The sequence below is a fragment of the Halichoerus grypus genome, chromosome 2, assembly GCF_964656455.1.
Source record: "Halichoerus grypus chromosome 2, mHalGry1.hap1.1, whole genome shotgun sequence".
Taxonomy (NCBI): Eukaryota; Metazoa; Chordata; class Mammalia; order Carnivora; family Phocidae; genus Halichoerus; species Halichoerus grypus.
In genome coordinates this window covers 86,194,163-86,215,467 of record NC_135713.1, presented here as the reverse complement: position 1 = coordinate 86,215,467, position 21,305 = coordinate 86,194,163, and the positions used below count along the sequence as shown (strand labels likewise).

General features: G+C 37.9%; 2 long non-coding RNA genes across 5 annotated transcripts in view; one reads left to right on the top strand and one right to left on the bottom strand.

Annotated features, from left to right (window-relative positions):
- LOC144381117 (uncharacterized) overlaps positions 1–6,507 on the top strand; it is a 125,123-nt gene extending 118,616 nt beyond the window's left edge. Inside the window, exons 4-5 of the long non-coding RNA XR_013445727.1 lie at positions 2,293–2,453; positions 6,466–6,507. This is a non-coding gene — a long non-coding RNA (uncharacterized LOC144381117). The remainder of the gene's footprint in view (positions 1–2,292; positions 2,454–6,465) is intronic.
- LOC118538319 (uncharacterized) overlaps positions 1–21,305 on the bottom strand; it is a 373,755-nt gene that overhangs the window by 106,740 nt on the left and 245,710 nt on the right. For all 4 annotated transcript variants that reach the window (XR_013445723.1, XR_013445725.1, XR_013445724.1 and 1 more), the window contains one exon: positions 13,182–13,264. This is a non-coding gene — a long non-coding RNA (uncharacterized LOC118538319). The remainder of the gene's footprint in view (positions 1–13,181; positions 13,265–21,305) is intronic.

The following is a 21,305-nucleotide window of genomic DNA, read 5'->3' as shown; positions in this document are numbered from 1 at the left end:
TCTACTCCTGAAACCAATATTGCACTGTATGTTAACTAAGTGAAATTTAATAAAAAATTCAATAAAAAAAGAAAAATTTAATTAAAAAACTTCCAGGTATGCAAAAAAGTAGGCAAATATCATCCACAGTAAGCAGAAAAATGAATCAATACAAACTGAAAAAGAACTGACACAATGTTAGAGTTACCAGACAAAGACATTGAACACTTACCATAACTGTATTCCATGTATTCAAAAGCTAGAGGAAAAATTGAACAAGTTAGTACAGACATGGAAGATACAAAAGAAGACCAAAATTGAACTTACAGAGATGACAACTGCAATGTGTACAAAGAAAAACACACTGAATAGAATAACAGCAGATTATACACTGTGGAAGGAAAAACTAGTATGCTTAAAGACACAGCAATAGGAACTGTCCAAACTGAAAAAGAGAAAAAAAAAGACTAAGAAAATTTAACAGACCATGGGTGGCCTGTGGAAAAAAAATAGAGCATCCTAATAAACATCCAACTGGAGTTCTCAAAGGAGGGGAGGGGAATGATAAATAATATTAAAAGAAATAATTCCTGAAAATGTTCTGAATTTGATGAAAATTATGTTAGCAGATTTAAGAAGCTCAATGAACTCCAAGCACAAGAAATGTGAAGAAAATGACACAAAGACACATCATAATCAAACAGCTCAAGATCAGTGATAAAGAACTAGAGAGAAAAGATATATACAGAGGAACAAACAAAGATGACAGATTTCTGTCAGAAACAATTCAAGCAAGAAGAGAATGCAGCTATATCTTTAAAGCACTGAGAAAAAAACTTTTAATGTCAATCTAGAATTCTACACCTAATGAAACTATCTTTCAAAAAAGAAGTAGAATAAAGATTGTTTTCAGACACACAAAAGCTGAAAAAGTTCATCAGCAGCAGATATGCACTGTAAGAAATGTTAAAGGAAGTCTTTCAGACAGAAGAAAGAGTTTTGAGATACAGGAAGCAGAAAACTAATAGAACTACAAGGAATAGACTAATTCAGAATTATAGTCAGAAATTTAAACATCCCTCTGTGAATAACTGTAAAGTGAGTAGACAGGAAATCAATAAAGATTTAGAAGACTTGAAAAATACTACCAATGAACTTGACCTAATGGATATTTATAAAACACTCCACTCAACAACAGCAGAATACACGTTATTTTCAAATGAACACAAAACATTTACCAAGATAGATCATTTTCTATGCCATAAAACAAGTCTCAATACATTTTAAAGAATTCAAATCAAAGTATATCTCTGACCCCAATGGAATTAATTTAGATATCAACAGCTAAAAGATATCTTTAAAATCTCCAAACATTTGAAAACTAAGTAACACACTTTTAGCAAAACTATGGATGGGCCAAAGAAAACATCAAAAGTAAACTACAAATAGAAACACACCATATCCAAATTTGTGGGATGCAGCTAAAGCAGTTCACAAATTATAGTCCTTGGGCCAAATCCTGCCCATCAGCTTTTTTTGTGAATAAAGTTTTATTGGAACATAGCTACTATAACTTTTTACATATTGTCTATGACCACTTAAGCTAAAATGGTAGAGGTGAGTAATTGAGTTTGAGACTATAGGGCCTGCAATGGCTAAAATATTTATTATCTGTTTTTTTTTTTTTACCAAAAAAAATTGCTGAATCCTGACTTAGAGGAATTTATAGCATTAAATGTATATATTGGCATAGTCTTGTAGTCCAGAAGTGACCTTTGTCAACATTTTCATCTATGCTATATTGGCCATTGGTCATTTTGTTACAAATATTAAGTTATTTTTACAAAATTGGAATCACACAATATATATGTATGTATATACATATATATTTTTGAAATATACATTTTTGAGAGCTATATAGAACTCCATCATATAGATTTATCAAATTTTATTTTTTTAGTTTCTTATTCTTAATTATAGCCTCCACTGAGGACAACAATGATCCTTTGATGATGGATTGGAATTGTGATAAAATCAAATGTCATTCAGAGTCAAAAGTGGCAAAGTAGAATAAAAGAACAATCTAGGTAAGCCACTGGACCAAAAATGTATGATTTTTTTCACCCAATTTATAAATTGACTTTGAAGAGAATTCTATTATAGATTGTAATGGATTTGAACTGACATCGCCACAGGTTGCCTAGAACTAAGAAATATGTCACAAATTCTTTTGTATGTGCAACAGTGTGGTGTATCTGAAAGAGCACTAGACTAAGAAAAGGTAAATCCAGATTTTGTTTCTAATTCTGACAGCATCTACCTGCATGAACCTGGTATCAGAGAGCCACTTTCACTAATTGAGAAAAGAGTCAATTCAATGCACCGCTTCCCAGGATATCTCCTCATCAGAATCCGTTTAGTCAGAGATATCTGGACCACACCCTACAGATTCCAAGTCAGTTACCCTAAGGCAGGTGAGTCTCAGGAGTTTCCATCTTTAAAGTCCTCTGTGTTTTTGATGTTTTGTGGCAATAAGTCTGTGAGCAGGCACTGGGGACAACTGGAATAAATAATCTTTAGGATTTTTTTTTAATGTTTTAAAAAATTTTATTTTATTATGTTATGTTAGTCACCATACACTACATCATTAGTTTTTGGATTCTTTCTAATTCTAAAGTCCTATGATTCTGTAAAGGCAACGAAGAAAAATGAAGATTCCACATCACTTCTAATCAGTTTCTAATGATTACATTTGCAGCTGATTAGACTAAAAGGATTCATTTCAAATTAAGAAATAATTGAAATAATGAAAATAAGAGTCCTTAATATCAAGTAGTTAGTGCACACAGAAATAAATAAAAGAGCATTCATTCCATTGTCCCCAGATCTAAAATTCTTAAGAATATTAACAATTTTCCATTCCTTCCTTTAGGAAAGAAGAAAAAGAAAAAGATGAACTTATTCGGAATTCTGTGTACTTTGCCCTTTAAAACTAGATGGTGTTACTGAAAGTAATAGGGATCCCAGCACATTACAATATATAAATATCAGAACCTGAATATAAATGTGCAGTGCATCTTTGGCCTTTGGGATATTAAAATGCTTGATGAGCCATGGACACACATTAATTTAAAAAAAAAAAAAAAAAAAGGTGGCTTCTCTAAGTTATGTTATGAAACCACCAAGAAAGAACAATGTCTTATTTGATGTTCTCTACAGCACTTAGTGTACGTTGAAGTTCAATAGCCATCCAATAAAAAATGTTCATTTATGATCATGAATTAAATTATGCTGAAAGCTAGTACTTCAGTGATAGGTAATAATAGGGAAGTAGACATAACTTTGATACCACACAATATTCTATATAGAAACATTCATAAATCTTTTTGTACCTCTCGTTTTTATTTGTAGTTTATGTTACATAATAAACTCATTTCATCTGTAAAATGAGTTTTTATCCTGTTAAAGTGATATATTAAGTTTATGCACAAACTCATTTGTTCATACATTTGACATTTATTTAGTACTCACTATGTACAAAGCACTTCCTGACACATTAAAACAACAACAACAACAACAACAAAAACAATCCTACCCGTTTCTTACAGATTGCCCTCACTTCCTTTTTCTCTTTTCTTCAGTCATTCCAGATGTTTTTACAAAATGTACTTCCCAATCCTTGTCCCACTGGTCATTCTTTTATATATGCTGAGAAACCTCTATGTCCCCAGGTCACACTGCATCACTTTCAATATCTTGACAGTGACCATCACACTTCCATCTCCTTTCCCAAAATAGTTTTATTATCTCCTGCTCCAGGCCTGTCTGTTTTGATCTCCAAGCTAGTCCCCATGGACGTTCACCCTTTCCCTGGTGTCAGGCTTCTCATGAACTAGCATTCTATCATGGACAGCCTTATTTTCCCCAGCATCTTTATTCCTTTTATTCAAGACTCACCTCCCTCAAGAAAACTTCCTCAAATTGGAGATACAAATGCAGTCACACCCATTCTGGGTCTTTCTCCACTCTCACAGACTGGTGTGTCATATGGCCTTCAGTTAGTGCAATAATGACACGATACAACCAGACTTATTATTATATTGAGAGCCTACTTTATATAGGACATCATCAGAATCTGAGGATATCAAGAGGTAAAACAAAGTCATTGACAAAAAAGTTTAAAATCTATTTGGAGGGTAAGCCAAGGGATGGAAAACAATACTACAGAGCATGAGCTAAGCCCAAATGAGTAGGATAAAAGGAAATGAAGAGTAGAGTCAAAATTGACTCAGATACCCTGCACTGTGCATGCACGTGCGCACACACATGCGCACACCTGTTATTTAGCTGATTGCATCATGTTCTGGTACCTCTGTTTTCACTCAGTAGCAAAACCATTTTTAAAAATTAACTTGCTAATTTAGCGTAACTCAATCTTTTCTGACTACACACTAGATAAATGCTGTTTGGGAAGAGTTACTACTCAGATGCCTCTGTGTTCTCTTCTTTTCATGACTTCCCCAGTCATGTGATATGTGGTCATAAAGAAGGTTTTGCAATTTCACGGCAGCAGGAGAGGGGTTCATGTTTCCATGTTAACGTCACTGCTGGTTCTCTCTGACCTATCGCTGAGCTCAGCTTCTGGTTTAGAGGACTTGGCCTCTCTCCTGCTGCAGTCATCAAGAGCAACCCTGCCCTGGAGTGGGCAATGCTAACAACTGGTTCTGCCAGGCTGGATCATCTTCCTCACTGACTAGACTCCCACCTTGACTCATGATGACACAGCTGACATGGAGACTCATCAAAGGCTTCCTTCTGTCCCCCCCACCCCGCCTTTATGTGGTTCCCTTAAGACTTCTTGAGGTCCTTTCATCCCAGGTGATCCCTTCATAGGTACATTGATTCAGTATCAGATTCCTTTTGCTCATCCTACGGTGTCACAAATGAACTCCTGGGAAGCAATTACATCTCATACAGGTCATGAACAGCCAATAGAGGGATCGGGGGGTGAAGAAAAGAGCAGGGGGCTCACCGGGGAGAACTGCAAGGAGTTAAGTTTGATTATTGTGGGGTTGGAAGAAGGCATCTACAAGATTTAAGTTGGGGCCATATCATAAATAGCCCTGTATTCTTTGCTAAGGGGTTTAGAATTTTCCTAAATACAATGATTTCCCACAAGAAAGTACACTGGCCCACAAGCAAAAGGGGAAATTGAAGCTCGGGGTGGAAATTACAGATTGTTAGAGGTGAGATCAGAGATCAGAGGCTGAAATGACAGACTCAGGGAGATCCCTCACTCCAGGACAGGACTAAGGCTGCTTTGCTCAGCATTGCATCATCACTACTTGAAAAACAGTAGGTATTTTTTTAGATTTTCTTGAATAAGTGGAATAAATGATGGAAGTTACAAAATTCCATCGAAAGTCCTAAAGAGATTGCTCTTTCAGGCTTTCCCTGGGAAATTGGGCTCTAGATCAGTGAAACAGTGAACTTTCTGGAAATAGGAATAACTTCAGATTCATGCTAAAGAATTCATGTTAAAGAATTCATGTTAAAGAATTATGTCATTTCTAGTATAAAAAAAGTCACATCCTATAATATTTCAAGCTCCTTGATTAAGAACTTGAATGGTTGCAGCACTAAGGACAGAAGGCTTTATTCTGCTGGAACTTTTAGTCCGTTGGGAGACCCTTTGAATTGTTAGCATGTGTAACCCACTAAAGCCACTTCAGAACACAGCTGCTTTGCTCAAGGATGGCAGCAACCTCTCTCCTCCTAAAGTATGATTTTAATTGTGCAGCAAGTGGAGCTCTCCAAAATGAGTGTGCAGAGAAGTCCCTCTACTGTTCATTAAGTCATGATATTCTTAGTACCACCAGTTTTCATGCTGAGGGATTACAGGTTGAAACAACCTTATCAAATACTTTCGTTATTTTAGTAACAATACACAGGGTCACCTAATTTCCCTTGAATCTCTTTTGGGGCTTAATCATTAAATTTCATATATAAAAAATATCTAGGGAAAATGTATGCTGAAGCTCAGTGTCATCATTTAATCATCGAGGTATCTGAGTCATGGTAGTGAAGTTTATGTCATAACCCCCCCCCCCCAAAATATGCAGAACTCCCTTTCCTTCTGCAACCAAGTGCCTGGTATTTGATATACATCATTTTGTATCATTGTTGCAAGCCTACATAGTAGTTATTGTTAACTCCATTTTACAAGCAAGGAAGACAGGAAATAGCCTCAGAAAGCTTCCATAACCTATCCAAAGTCATTGTTTTAAAAAGCTGGGAAGGCCTACATCACTCTGGTCTTTGGCCCACCTGGAGCAGCCTCTAAGAAAACCCCCAGGGTCATTGTTTTGGCAGGTCCACTATCTTGTAGAAATCTATAATTGGCACTTTATTGCTTACTTATTGTTATGAGTACTGCTGTTTTTCTGCTCTGAGCATCTATGCTTATTGTTCTATCCTGTTTTACAGATGTAAATATGAAAATGCTTCAAGAATAAGAGATGTGCAGGGCGCCTGGGTGGCTCAGTCGTTAAGCGTCTGCCTTCAGCTCAGGTCATGATCCCAGGGTCCTGGGATCGAGTCCCACATCGGGCTCCCTGCTCGGCAGGAAGCCTGCTTCTCCCTCTCCCACTCCCCCTGCTTGTGTTCCTGCTCTCGCTATCTCTCTCTCTCTGTCAAATAAATAAATAAAATCTTAAAAAAAAAAAAAAAAAGATGTGCAGAGGAACAGATTTGGAATGTGCCTTCTTTGTCTTGGGCAGGAGACCAAGAATTTTGGGGTGCAATATTGCATTGGAGTATTTTCCTCTCAGCAGACTTCTGGTGTTTCCCTCAGACAGGAAAGTCTGGTCCAAGTATCAAGTGTTGAGATTTTTGTTGTCTCTGTCTTATTGGATCAAAGTGATTCACAAATACAGGTCAATCTTCTCTAAGTCCTTTCAAGTTGTTGCTTTGTGAAAAAAAAATCCACTAATTTGCAGACGGTGGAAATAAATAAGCAAAACAGGATTGAAGAAAGGGAATCAGGCTAATAAAGCACACACAAAAAATCACTCTCTTCAGAGTTGACTTATAAACTTCACTAAATGTTCTCTGCTGGGCTGAACTCCCTACAAAAGCTATTAGATGTGTGGGGGCCAATGGTCCTCCAAATAAAATACACTGAGGGTCCTTTACCCTTACAAAATCTTCTGAGTACAATTACTTTGGGACATTCTCTATCTTAGTTAGAGACCATATGTTTGTCTAGGAAGAAACAGAAAAACACACTTAAGCTGAATGGATAATTCATTGGAGAGAACTGGGTACAGACCACAGAGCCTGCTATGGCCCTGACTGGGACAGAAACAGAACATCCATCCAGAACCAGTGTTCTCTCTCCCTTTTTTCCGTTGCTTCCTCACATGGGCCAAATAGAGTCATCACAGGCCTGGCTTTCAGTCACTCTGGAGTTCAGGAATCCATCAGATTCACCAGAGTCCCCCAGATCCATTTCCAAATGCCAGAGAGAAGGAATCTGATTGTCCAGTCCTGGTCCAATCAGCTGCGGGACGCTGGGCAGGGCAGAACCAGCCACTCGGAGGAGGGTGACCCTCCCATCCCGCTGGGGTGTCAGAGCCCTTGCCCTAGACCTGAGGGGCCCTTCCTCCTCCCAGCAGTCTGAGTACATCAAGCACATTTCCTTAGTTAGTGCATTCCGATTACAATATACTATAATTAACTTCCAATACCCAGAGAAACTAGTTTTACCATCATATTTATCCAAATCCCTCACAACCACTACACAGCAAAGGATTGATTTTGGCTTAGTTCTTCAAAAGCTGCACAGAACTCTTCAATTGACTCCTACCACCACCACTCCTACACCATCTCCCCATCTTCCCTTCCCATCTGTCACCTCCCCTGCAGCACACATCAGAGACAACTGTAAACATAAAGAGCATATTATTGGCCTGATAGCAACAAGGATAATAATACCTCCCTCTAGCTTTCTTCAAAAGGATGTTGTTGACAGCGAATATACTACTGTTTGTTGAGTACTTTGAGTTTCTCACAAGACAGTCATTGTATAAATACAAGGTATTATTACTATTATTACCACGTTTAACAGTGGGTTAATAGTAAGAAAGTTCTTTTACAGTCCTAGCTGTAAACTATAGCTGTAAATTCTTTCCTTCTGCTTTAAAGCTCTTCCAGACGCTCTGAACAATGATACTAAAGTAACAATTGAAGTACATCACTGTGCCTAATGAATAAAAGCACTCTTGATTAATGGCACTTGTTCAACATCACACTGACAGAAGTATGAAGTGTTAAAAAAAAAATGGAGTTTCTGCCTACTGTGATTTTTTTCACTATTAAAAAACAGGCATCATCAGAGCTGATTTTTTTTTTTTTTTAGAGCTAGGTTTTTTTTCTATTACCTGTTCGTCTATTCAACTGCGGTTGTATTTTTCCTTCGACAAGTACTGTGCTTTTGTCTCATGCTGGTGCTTGCTATCGGAGTGTTATCACTCAAGAGCCTTGCCGCAGGGTCTCCCAAGCATCCCTGCAATCAGCAAGCCTACTGCTACCCCCGCACCAGACCTCTGCCCAGCGCGAGAAAGGGGGGGGGGAGGGGAGGAGGGCGGGCATTGCTAAAAGGCACACACTGGTCACAGCTGACGAGGAACAGCCAGGTGTTGGGAATATCTATCATGAAGTGGTTGGTGAATTGCAGGTGACTAGAGGCATACTTCACAGTGCTGTATCAGAGTTTATGTATTTTACTAACCTTATTTCATAGGGTTGAAGCTATACAGTTTTATGAGCCCCCCAATCCTCTACTAGTTGGAAATAAATTCCTCCTCAGTTATATATCAGAGGGTGACACTGGCTGTTGGCCCATCTCTCTGGGCAAATGCTCTGCCTGTATTTCTTCCTTTTCTTTCAGCCTGGGGATACAGTGCAGGGGTGGGATACAGTGCAGGGGTGCGGAGGTGGGAGTGTTTCTGCAAGACACGCGGGGAAGGAAAAAGCTTGCAGCTCAAGGTGAGGGAGGTGGTGTAACCTGAATGCCAGCTTGAGCCTCTTGTTACATCCCTCTTGTTACATCCTGGTCTTGCAAATTGTTCAGTCCGCTGGTGATTTGAATGGTTAGCACGATTGTCAGCTATCTCTGCACTCCAGCTCTTCTCTCTCCTGGCAGGAACATCTGGGACACAGACTTTACAAACAGTAATAATAACCCTACTTTAGCTTTCACATTTTTGCAGTTGTTACTATGTCATCACGGTAAATGACCATAATTGACCCCACAATGAAATGTTGCCAACATTCATATGAATAGCAACTGCAATCCCACAGGCTAGCAGGCATGTGCTTTGCAAATAAAAATTTTGCTGAATAGCCCAAATCTCAGGTTCGTTTAGGGACCAGGGTATTTCTAGATTATAATAGAAAACGATTTGTTTCTGAAACAGAAGGGTGCTACATACAGTAACCTAAATAGGAGGTCAGGGGTAAGTATTAGAGAAAGATTTCCAAGATTTGCAGGAACCCTTGTGTGTCTGGGGGCTGATTTGGATACAGAGTGATGAGTCATGAGACTCCACCTGAGCATAGAGATCATGTAATTCTATTTCTCATCTACAGGGCCCGTGCATGCGTACACATGCTCATGCAAAATTCCACCATCTCTACCATTGCAAAGTTAACGTTGACCTTTCCTGACCTTCTCCAGAACTGGCATGCAATAAGGATATAACAAAATAGTGAAGAAAGAAATGACAATGCAAAACACATATCAATTCTCTGACTATAATTGTGTGTGTGTGTTTAAAGATTTTATTTATTTATTTATTTATTTGTCAGACAGGGAGAAAGAGTAGCAGGAGGAGGAAGAAGCAGGCTCCTCACTGAGCAGGGAGCCTGATGCGGGACTCGATCCCAGGACCCTGGGATCATGACCTGAGCCAAAGGCAGACGCTTAACCAACTGAGTTACCCAGGTGTCCCTGTGTGTTTTACTATTGTGCTCAGAAGTCAATTTTAGCTAAATTAGTCTTGACAATTTTCAGCTGCTTTGGTTTAGAAATTAAGGCCATTTCAAGGTGGTTGTTCCAATAAATGATTAAAATCTATATTCTCCTATTCCCTAAGGAAACTCTTTTTCTTCTCAGAATGCTTTTCTGAATTCTTTCTCAAACTGGGCATACTGCCCTAAAATAAAACACAACCCAACACAAGAAGCAAGGACCCTGAAACTTAACTGAGTCCAGTTAAAGTGACTCACACAACATTTTGAAACCTGCCCCATAGTCTTCTCTTAATTCTTCCTCATGTTCCAGAAACAAGTCTCTCTCCAGTTCTGTTCCTCTACTTAATAAGAACACCTCTGGGGAGAATAACCAGCACTCTCATATCAATGTTGAGATAGAAATTAAGGAAGATCATGAACTTCACATTATAAACAGAATATAATGGAAATTATTCAACTATTCCTATGATTTCCATATTACAGGGAAATTAAAAAAGAACTTTGGGCAGTTTCTAGCATTTTAGATAAACTAATTACAAAAGTATGTTTCCTGTGGCTTCCTGTGACATGAAGAGTTATCCTCCTGAGGATGACCTAGAACAACCACAGAATATAACACAATTGCCTTTGAACCACTTCAATCTCCCTAAAAACTCTCCTGTCTCTTAGTTCCCCTATTAACCAATGGCTCCATTTGGTCAGTGATTCCTCAGAGCAGGTCAAAGAGACCCATAGTATCCACCACTCCTCCCTACTCCCTACCACAAACAGATGTGCTCCTTTACTCCCATCTATCACCACAGTCAAAATTCCCTCATTATACTAGTGTGGCAATGCTAGATATTACCAGAAAATGTATCAGTCTCATGCTTTTTTTCCACTGGGCAGTGAAAATGTGTAATTCCCCTAATAAATATTTTCTATTTTTAAAAGGAGTTTAGTGACACAAATGAATCTCTTATATGTTAAATGGGCAGATAGATTTTGTTCAGGGAGAATTTCTCTACAGTACTCCCCTGATTCTCCTCTGGCATGCTAAAAGTCAGCAACTTGGTACCCTATTTCTGAAAAGTTCCCTAACTTGGATTTGAATGTCAAAGCTTGGATTAAAGTTCTTAACTTTCTTAGTTTTATTCTAAGGCAAGTTAAAAACAAACAGAATAAAGGCAGAGGATGTAACTTTTTCTAAATTGTGTTTATTGTTTCTTTCTTTCCCTTCTTATTTTTACCAGAATAGAAGAGAGCAGGGTGAAAACCATGACATTAAGACATAATACTATAAGATGAAAGAAACTGAAGAAGACACAAATAACTGAAAAGATATGCCAATGCTCATGGGTTGGGAGAATTAATATTGTTAAGTACCCCAAGTGATCTGTAAATTCAATAAAATTCCTATCAAAATACCAGTAGCATTTTTCACAAAACTGGAACAAATAATCCTAAAATTTGTATGGAATCACAAAAGACTTCAAATAGTCAAAGCAATCTTGACAAAGAACAAAGCTGGAAGTATCACAGTCCCAGATTTCAAGATACACTATAAAGCTATACTAATCAAAACACTATGGGAGTGGCACAAAAATAGACACAAAGATCAATAGAACAGGATATAGAGCCCAGAAATAAACCCATGCTTATATGGTCAATTAATCTACAACAAGGAGGCAAGAATTTATAATGGGGAAAAGACAGTCTCTCCAATAAATAGCTGGGAAAACTGCACAGCTACATGCAAAAGAAAGAAGTTGGACCATTTTCTTACACCATACACAAAAATAAATTCAAAATAGATTAAGGACCTAAATGTGAGACCTGAAACTATAAAGCTCTTAAAGGAAAACATAGACAGTAACCTCTTGGACATTGGCCTCAGCACCATATTTATGGATGTATTTTCTCAGGCAAGGGAAATAAAAGCAAAAATAAACTGTTGGCACTACACCAAAATAAAAAGCTTTTGCAAAGTAAAGGAAACCATCAACAAAATTAAAAGGCAACATAGTGAATGGGAGAAGATATTGCAAATTATATATCTGATAAGGAGTTAATATCCAAAATACAGAAGGAACTTAAACAACTCAACATCAAAACAAAGATATCTGATAAAAAAAAAAAAAAATGGACAGAGGACCTGAATAGACATGTTCCCAAAGAAGACATACAGATGGCCAACAGTCACACGAAAAGATGCTCATCATCACTAATCATCAAAGAAATGCAGATTAAAACCATAATGAGATATCTCCTCATACCAGCTGGAATGGCTAGTATTAAAACAACCAGAAATAACAAGTGTTGGCAAGTATGTGGAGCAAAAGGAACCCTCGGGCACTGTTGGTAGGAATGTAAGTTGGTACAACCATTGTGGAAAACAGTATGGAGTTGTCTCCAAAACTTAAAAATACAAATGCCATACGATCCAGTAATTCCACTACTGGGTATTTACCCAAAGAAAAACAAAAACACTAATTCAAAATGACATATGCACTTCTATGTTTATTGCAGCACTGTGTACAATAGCCAAGATATAGAAGCAACCTAAGGGTCCACTGATGGATGATGAATGGATAAAGAAGATGTGGAATATATATATATTAATAATATGTCATTATATATATGACATATTATTCAGCCATAAAAAAGAATGAAATCTTGGCATTTGTGACAACATAGATGGATCTTGAGGGCAGAATGCTAAGTGCAGTCAGGCAGAGAAAGACAAATACCATATGATTTCACTTACATGTGGAGTCTAAAAAAATAAAACAAATGAAGAAACAAAAACCCAAGCAAGCTGACTCAAAAATATAGAGAACAAACTGGTGGTTGCCAGAGAGGAGGTAGGTTGGGGGATGGACAAAATAGGTCAAGGAGATTAAAAGGTAAAACTTTCAGTTATAAAATAAATAAGTCACAGAGATGAAAAGTCCCACATGCAGAATATAGTCAGTGCTATTGTAATAATGTATGGTGACAGGTTGTGACTGTGCTTGTCATGGTTAGCAGTGAGTAATACGTAGAGTTGTCAAGTCAACGTAAACAAATATTGTATGTCAATTATACTTCAATAATAAATAAAAAATAATTTAAAAAATAAATAAGAAGGGAGCTAGGAAGAGAGGCAGAAGGGCAGACAACTACTTGCTGGGTTGGAGCTGACTTACTGTTGACCGTGCAAAGGCTGGATCATCTCCAACTGGATTAGTTGACCACTGCGAGCAACAGAGGTGCTCCTCATGCATGGAATCTGCAAGTGGAAAGAAGTATGTGACACTGTTGCTTATATTGAAATTTTGAAGTTTGTGGATTCCATTATTAACTCAATTGGGTGTGGTTTTTTTTAAAAAGCATATTATGTATGTATGTATTTGGTTTCAATACTTCCTTTCACATAAATGAAGTCATACCACATATGTTGTTTTGTAGCTTGCTTTTTCCGCTTAATATATTGTGCATATTTTTACATACCAATATATACAATCGGGTGTAGTTTTGACCAGGAACCTACTAGTCACAAGCATGAACCATCAGTCGCTGTAGTCAGCGCTCATTCCAAGTGGAAAGGAGCCTTCCCTTTCTTCTTATCTGGCATAGGCTACCCTGTCCTCCTTCTCTGTGTTCTGAGTCTCCTTCCTTGACTAGTGGTTCTTACTTAATAGATAGGTCACTATATTATTCAAATGTGCAAAGAAAATTAAGCTTTTCATTTTATATGTTTAAAAGATGCTCATTAACCCAAATGACTAATGTATTTTTGAAATGTGTAGTCATTTCCCATAAGTGAGTTAATCTTACTTTTGAACACCCACTCTGTAAGTTATATATGTGAGAAATAGTATCTCTTACTATCTTCCAGTTTAACATTATCTTTCATTTCAAAGTGGTCTATATGGGGAAACATGCTTGGTCTTTCAGAGGTCTTCTTTTAGTCCTGAATTATCCCAGGGTAGCACTAGGGTATATAGGAGGTAAATTATGTTCCTTTGTGGGGATTGGGGAAGAGGGGAAAAGTAATGGATCTGCAGTTACAGTCCCTTGTGCTGTACCCTGGATCTTGAAAGGATTCTGTTAAGGGGTGGCTTATCCAGGGTAATCTGGTTCAGTCTATAAGGCCCTTTGCCATATCTCTTGAGGCACATGAAACATCATGTTTCCATGGATGATATTCATGGTCCTATCCATTCACTTCTGGTCTCTAATACTCTATACTTTGGTACCTCTTCTTTCAAGCCCCACACTCTCCTCACCAAGGCCAATGGATACTTCTGAATTATCTGCATGCTATGTGCAGCTATGAGAAACCTGGATTGTATCTAGTGTCCATTTAAATAAACCTGCCTTCTACCATGCCTATGGTTGAAAATGGTTCTGAATAAATGTCTGGCTTCTCCTAAAGCTTTGTACCCTCCCATTGGCCAGTTCTAAGAAAATAGCCACTAGCATAGATATATTAAGATTTCTTCATTTCTCTCTGGATGTTCCCACCTCCCCACCTTCACTCAATGCTACTCCCTAGGTTTGGCCTGCAATGGAAAGCCTGGATGCATGTGTCCCACTGAATGCTTTAATTTCTCTCTCTTGTAGTCTCTCCAATACTCTGTGAGTTGGATTTTCACCATGTAGCAGTATCTTCCCTTACATCATATTCATGGCATGTGGTAAAGCTGGGAGCTCAACAAATTTAGAAAATGCACCCCCCCCCTCCAAGTGACCACCAAGGCTTTTCTGGCCTTTAAGATGGTTTTATAACTAGGTACTCAAAAGTTCTACTTTGGTAGAGAAAATGCCGAATGTTGGCTCTTTATTTCTCTTCACATTCTGCCTATTCCATGCCTAATATTTCTAGATAAAAATCAATGTTTCTGGATGAATAGAAGGAAAGTCTTGTATATGAAAATGCAAAAGAGGAAAAGTGCAGTGATATTTTAAAACAATACTATCCCTGTTACATATGCTTAACATTTCTAGCTAATGCCTTTTCTGCCATAATTTTAGGTTGCTTTTAGTCGTGGTATTCATACAAAATATGATGAATGAGAATTTCCCCCCAAACCTCTCTCAGCCACAGTTCCTGACCTAAGTTTTAGAATATAGTTAATGAATTAGAGAAAAACTTAATAACTTTGTCTTGTCATTGGACTGCAAATTCCTAAAATACTGGGACATATCTTGTTCATACTGAACCCTCAGGATCTAGCATAAACAGTCATTGGCTGAAATTAATCCAAATTTTATTAAGTACTTCTGAAAACTGAAGTGAGTGTTCTCTCAAGCCTGATAGTTTTAGATAGTTACTATTTCTATAGTATTCAAAAAGATACATTTTTTCTTTCTCTATGTGTTCTGGACCATCTTATTTAGACTCATGGATTTAATACATTTGATACACCAATGATGCACAAATTGCAACTGCAGTCCAGATACGTTCCATGAACTTAGATTATATATCCAATTGGCTACCTGACCTCTCCACATGATTGTCTAAGACTGGACAACTGAACCTCCCTTTTCACTCCTGATCCTCCCACAGTCTTCCCCATCTGTCCTTCTCTCTTTTCAGCTTAGAAACTTTTTTTTTCAAGGTTAGAAACCTTGATTCCTCTTTCTTATACCCCAAATCCAATCCATCAGAAAATTCTGTGTCTTTATATTCAAATAACAGTCAAAACCCACTCATCAGAATCTAATTACATCTCCACCACTGTCATCTTGGTCCAAGGCACCATCATCTCTCACCTGGATTACTGACCTTGCCTCCTAACCAGTCTTCCTGCACTCAGTCATGTAGTATATTCTCAACAGAGCAATTAGAGCACATCCCTTACTCAGAGAAAAGCCTCTATCAAGGTGCCTATAAGGTTCTAAATGAGCTGGCCTCTTGGTTACTTCTCTGACTTTAACCTCTTATTGTTCTGCTCCCTGCTTATTGTTCTCCAGTCTTATTGGCCCCTTGATACATAACCAGAAAGCATGGTGCCATCTCAGGAACTTTGTACTGACTATTCCCTTTGCCTGGAATGGCCTTCCACCAGATATCTGAATGGCAACTCCTTTTCCTCCCTCAGATCTCTGCTTAAAAATCTATCAGTGAGGCCTTGCCTGACCACTCTAAAATAACACACTGTCCCTGGCATTCCCTATTTCCCCCTCCTGCTTTTTTTCCATGGCATGTATATTCATCAAAATATTTCACTTCTCTCCATAATTGCTTACTAGGTGTTTCCCCTCCCTAGGAAAGAATCTACACTAGGGCAAAAATATTTTTATCTTTTTATTCATAAGCTATTTCTCCAACACCTAGAACAATACTTGGCACATATTCAGTGCTCAAAGAGGATTTGTTGGGGCGATGGGAGTACGGAAGAATGGATGCAGAGAGAGAGGGAGAGAGAGAGAGCTATCTAAATCTAAATTGTCTCTGACTTGAAGACAAGCAGCGTCTCCTGGACCTTGGTTCTTATTTCCACAAGCAGGACTGTTTATGAGCCAGCAACCCAAACTTCAACTTTGTAAATGATGGTGGAGACCAAGATGAAAGGAATATGAGTCCCCAAAAGTTTGTGGAGCACAGCTACCCCATTGTTCTAAACTGGCCTGTTACATTAGAGATAAATAAACTTCTATTTATTTAAGATTGTTGGATAGGAACATAGCATTTACTTTAATTAATATGTGTAGTTTTCTGAGGTAAAATGATAGTAGCATTAACTAGGCACATGTAGAATTTTATTTTTAGATTGTTTTTTACAATTATAAAAGAGCAAATTCCCTCATTGCATCTGGGCAGCTCTTTGCCAATCAGATCCTTGCTCTAACCTCCTTCCTCAACTTCCACCCAAGCTAAAAGAAAAGTGATGGTCAAGGTGATATGATCAGTTGTAGGTACAGCAGATGACATAAGACACATCTAGTACATTCCAGTAATTACCACTATCACTGTTTCACCACTCACTTTCTAGAGCAAAGCTACATATTCCAGTTTTTCCATTAATTTTCATCGTAACTACAAAAAGTGGACTACAGTTTGCCACTCAGCTCTTATAGCACTCACTAATAAAGGATATTTTTGCTTCATTAGCTTTCTCTCTTTGCTCCTCTTGTGCTATGTTGCAAGGAACAACCTGTAATAAGTTGCTCCCACTTTGCTACCAAAAATAAAATCTTCTTTTAAAATTAAATACTTTCATTTCAACTCTGATAATGCCAAATTTGGCACAAAACTATGATAATTTAACAACTTCAACCTCAAAATCTCCCCAAAACATTGGATTCCAAAGAATGTTTAAAATTCAGACAACATTCTCCTAGGGAAAACATTCACATAGTTAGGAAGACCCTAAAATTAGGGATTTAGAGCCCCCCTTTCCCATCTCTACTGCTAACATCCCACCCCCAATACTTAATCACTCTAGTCCGCAGCAATCTGTCCTTCCATGACTTTTCATAACTCTTCTCATGAGCATCCTTCATTTGGAACTCAGCATGTGATTATCATTTTAGTTGTTTATCTTTTTGCATGTAGGTTGTCTCCACATTTAGCTTGTAAGACAGACACTGTGGCACATAATCTGATGTAGCTCCAGCTTCTACCACTGCCACTGCCTGAACACAGTGTGCTCAGTAAATATGGGCTGGTGATGATGCATGGAAATACTGGACTCCTCCTGGAGACCAGTGTTTCCAGGAGGCAGGGGTGGGAAGGGAAACTTGAAAGAAAAGGGGAAACCTTTTTCCACTAAACATACATACACGCACATACATATGTACATAAATACATTATTTAGTCATTAATAAAAGTTAAGGAGGCCCACAATAGTTTGTTTTTTCCGATGAATGAGTGGTTAAATTTATGCTGCTCCCCTTGGGATATCTCATGGAATTGTAGTTCTCAATTTAACAGGCAGTACTTGAATATAATGATCTCAAGAGGATCAATATCTAATATCTAACAAGGTATGAGGAGTATTTTATGAGTATTAGTATATTTAAGGTTCTCATATCTACTTATGTTCAGGCAGGAAATATTTTAATATTTTCCCATGTACTTTGATTATAATTAATTGTCAAGTTTACTGTTGTTAATTAATTTTATTTTTTTATTTAATTTGTCAAAAGTTTATTTTATGGTATTCATCTCTGTGAAAAATATGGCAAATGATAATACCACAATGTACTTCAAAGAATTTGGAAAGGGCACGTATCAACATGACATTCCTAACAGATGTCAATTTTATGTAAATATCATTGGAGACACAGAAGTCGAGATAATTCAGAAAAACAAAAAAAGAAGTCTGCAGTTAAAAACCCAGTTGAGGAGCATTTTTCCATTTTAGCGTAGTGGTTCAGTGCAGTCTCTTTAAAGTTCTCAGTAAGGAAACATAGCTAATGGGCTAAAGAAATAGACCAGGGGACCAGACTGCCTGGGTTTGAATCCCAGGTCTACCACTTATTAGCTATTAAAACTAGAGCATATCATTTCTCTTTGTTCCTATTCATCCAACTGGGAAAAACTGGAGGGGAATAGCATCTATCTCACAGGGAAGTTCTGAGGATTGAGTAAATAAACACACATAAAACATGGAGCGCATGGCCTGACCCCGTGGTAAGTATTCAAAGGATATTAGCTATTATTTGGGGATAGCAAGGATTCTAAATACATCAAGTGCTGAAAATCTCCATTTGACTTTTCATTTTCTGATGAGAGGATGTAAACCAACATTTTTGTCATATTTAATTCCCTCTTGTCATCTCTGGTGAGTTCCATTTTAAGAGGAAAATAACCTCAATAAGTAAAAATGCACTGAAAGAAAAAATCTTCAGGAATTCTTCTTTTTATAAAAGTATTAGCCAATGGTTTAAAATATATATCTATACCTAATATTGCACTGAATTGCCTACATCTTCATAGTTTTTAAGGAGGCTAAATCCAGGAATAATCCTAGGATTAACTGTCAAACAGGAAAATGGTCCTATCTCCTATTGTGACATCATCTCCCCCTTTCTAGGCATCTATCCTGGCTCCCATTTCCACTGTCTCAGAGTGGAAGAATGTGCACTAAAGCTCGAAGAATATGCACTAAAATGTTAATTCAGTATTACTCCTTTAAGTATGGTCTCATTTAATAGAAAACCCATAAAAGGAAAAATGCCAGATTGATTTAGTGGGAATGTACTGCTTCATCCACCTACCACAGACCGCATCTATTTCTATGGCAAGTGCCTTCCCCCCGACACACACACACATTTCCTGTGTCCCCTACGATCCTGCCTTCTAATCCAGGAGTTGGCATTTGTCCTTGGTAAGGCCAGTATCCCATCCTTGGGATGTTTAAACTTGGGACAGAGAGGCAGAATAGTTTCTCTTGGATTAAAGATGTAAGATATTAAACTTGGTAAGTGTTGATGGTCACATTTACATCATAAGGAGAAAGCTAGCCTACCAGGAGAAAGAAGAATGACACTGATGCACAGAGACCAAAGACATAAAGAGTTCGGGAAACATTAGAGATGCTGATTCTACAAGATTTATTGGGAGGGGCGGTGAAGGAGGGGAGTCAAGCAGTTTTCCTGCCCTTCCCACAGCTGTTTTTATTCTTCTTGAGAATTCAGAAGAGACCTCTTATGTTGCCCTTCAGAATTCTCCTGACCTAACCTCTGTGGCCGTCCTGTGACCACTGGTTTGGTGCAGGCTTCCATCAACTCTCTGATGGTACACTGAGACAGCAGCTCACAGAAGGTCCAAACTGTCCTTATAATTTCCTATCTAGGGGCTTCTGTGGTGCCATAGTGTGGGAAGCTGTTCCATACTTCTGTATGCACAATATGGAACTCCAAGAGACTTCATGCTCTTGGAACCACCATCGACCAGTAGAAGCCAATGGATAAAGGCTTTCTTCTTTGTCCCTGTGTATTTCATAAGGGTTTCAGGGAGGTTGAACACTAGTCACCTGATCCCCTGGTGCAAGTTAGGGTGGTCAAGCTCTTCCTCCAATTGGCTTTTCCTCCTTCTTTGTTTCTCTCCCTCCACCCCATACCCCAGTTCCCTGGCATCATATTCCCTGCTAAATGTAAGGAATCCTTTGTTCAGGCTCTGCTTTTGAGGGAACCCAGGCTAAGATACTTAGGATTCTTTCGGCAAATTTCCTTTGGGCTAGATTTCAGTTGTAACCAATTGTAATGGCTTAAAAAAGAATTCATTTCTAGTCCCAGATAATAACACACTAATTGTAACTTTGAACAAATTGGTTATTCTATACCTCAGTTTATTCAGCTATAAGACAGTGGAATTGGTCTTATTTCTAATATTCCTTTCAAGTCTAATATTTCAGGATTTGAAAAAAAGGTCTCATGTCTCAGAGAAATAAATCTCTAGTGATGGCAGTACAGACACTGGGATAGTCATTTCCTCCTATATTTCTGGTCCCTCAGTGCTCATGTCCCTGGCAACACCATGAAAGAATTATCCCTTGATTCTCATTAGGGGAAACCAGGAAGGAATTGGTGTAGTGACTATATGTGGGAGTGGAGTTTATAAATTATTTCCCGAGCATATCTGAATCTCTCAAGCTGCTCCAAAAGAATCTTTGGATTACTCTTGGTCTAAAATTAATTATATTTTCATAAATAAAAGGTCAATTCATGAAAAAGGAATTCTGTGAGGATTTCTTGGAAATCTTTTTCATCTGTGAAAATTTGAGTTTCATAGGATTCTGGAAGCTTCCTACAATTTCTCTTGGTTCCAAGATTATCAAACTTGGACTTTTGACTTTAGTGCATTTCGCTGTCTTCCTTTTACATCACACATCAGATTCTTTCCTTGGGGCCTTCGGTTGTTAAAGTTCACACAGTTGTTAAAGTGACTCCTACCTAAGTATTCAAGGCATCTCTGTCATCTTTAAACCTCTGTACTGTGAATTAATATCTGACTTTCTTGTCTTTGGTGAGGACTGATTGCTCCTCCAATTCTTCTTTCCACTTTGATGTTTCTTTGAAGATATGACCAGGGAAAGTAGAGAGCGCAAAAAATTATACGGTTAAAACAAAACAAGACTACCCTTAAAATTTTTACATATTTGGTATTGAAGAAAAAAATATGGATTGATGGCCTAAAAAAAATCAAAATCACTAGAGATGTCACTGAGTGCAAATTCCTAATACCCCAAGCCATTTTGAAGAGTGAAAGTATTTGGCACACAGTAAGAACTGACACGGCAAAATCATATCAAAGAACTGAGGTCAGCAGTAAAGAACATATTTAGCTTCACCTAGTGCACCTGGGCAAAGGAAAG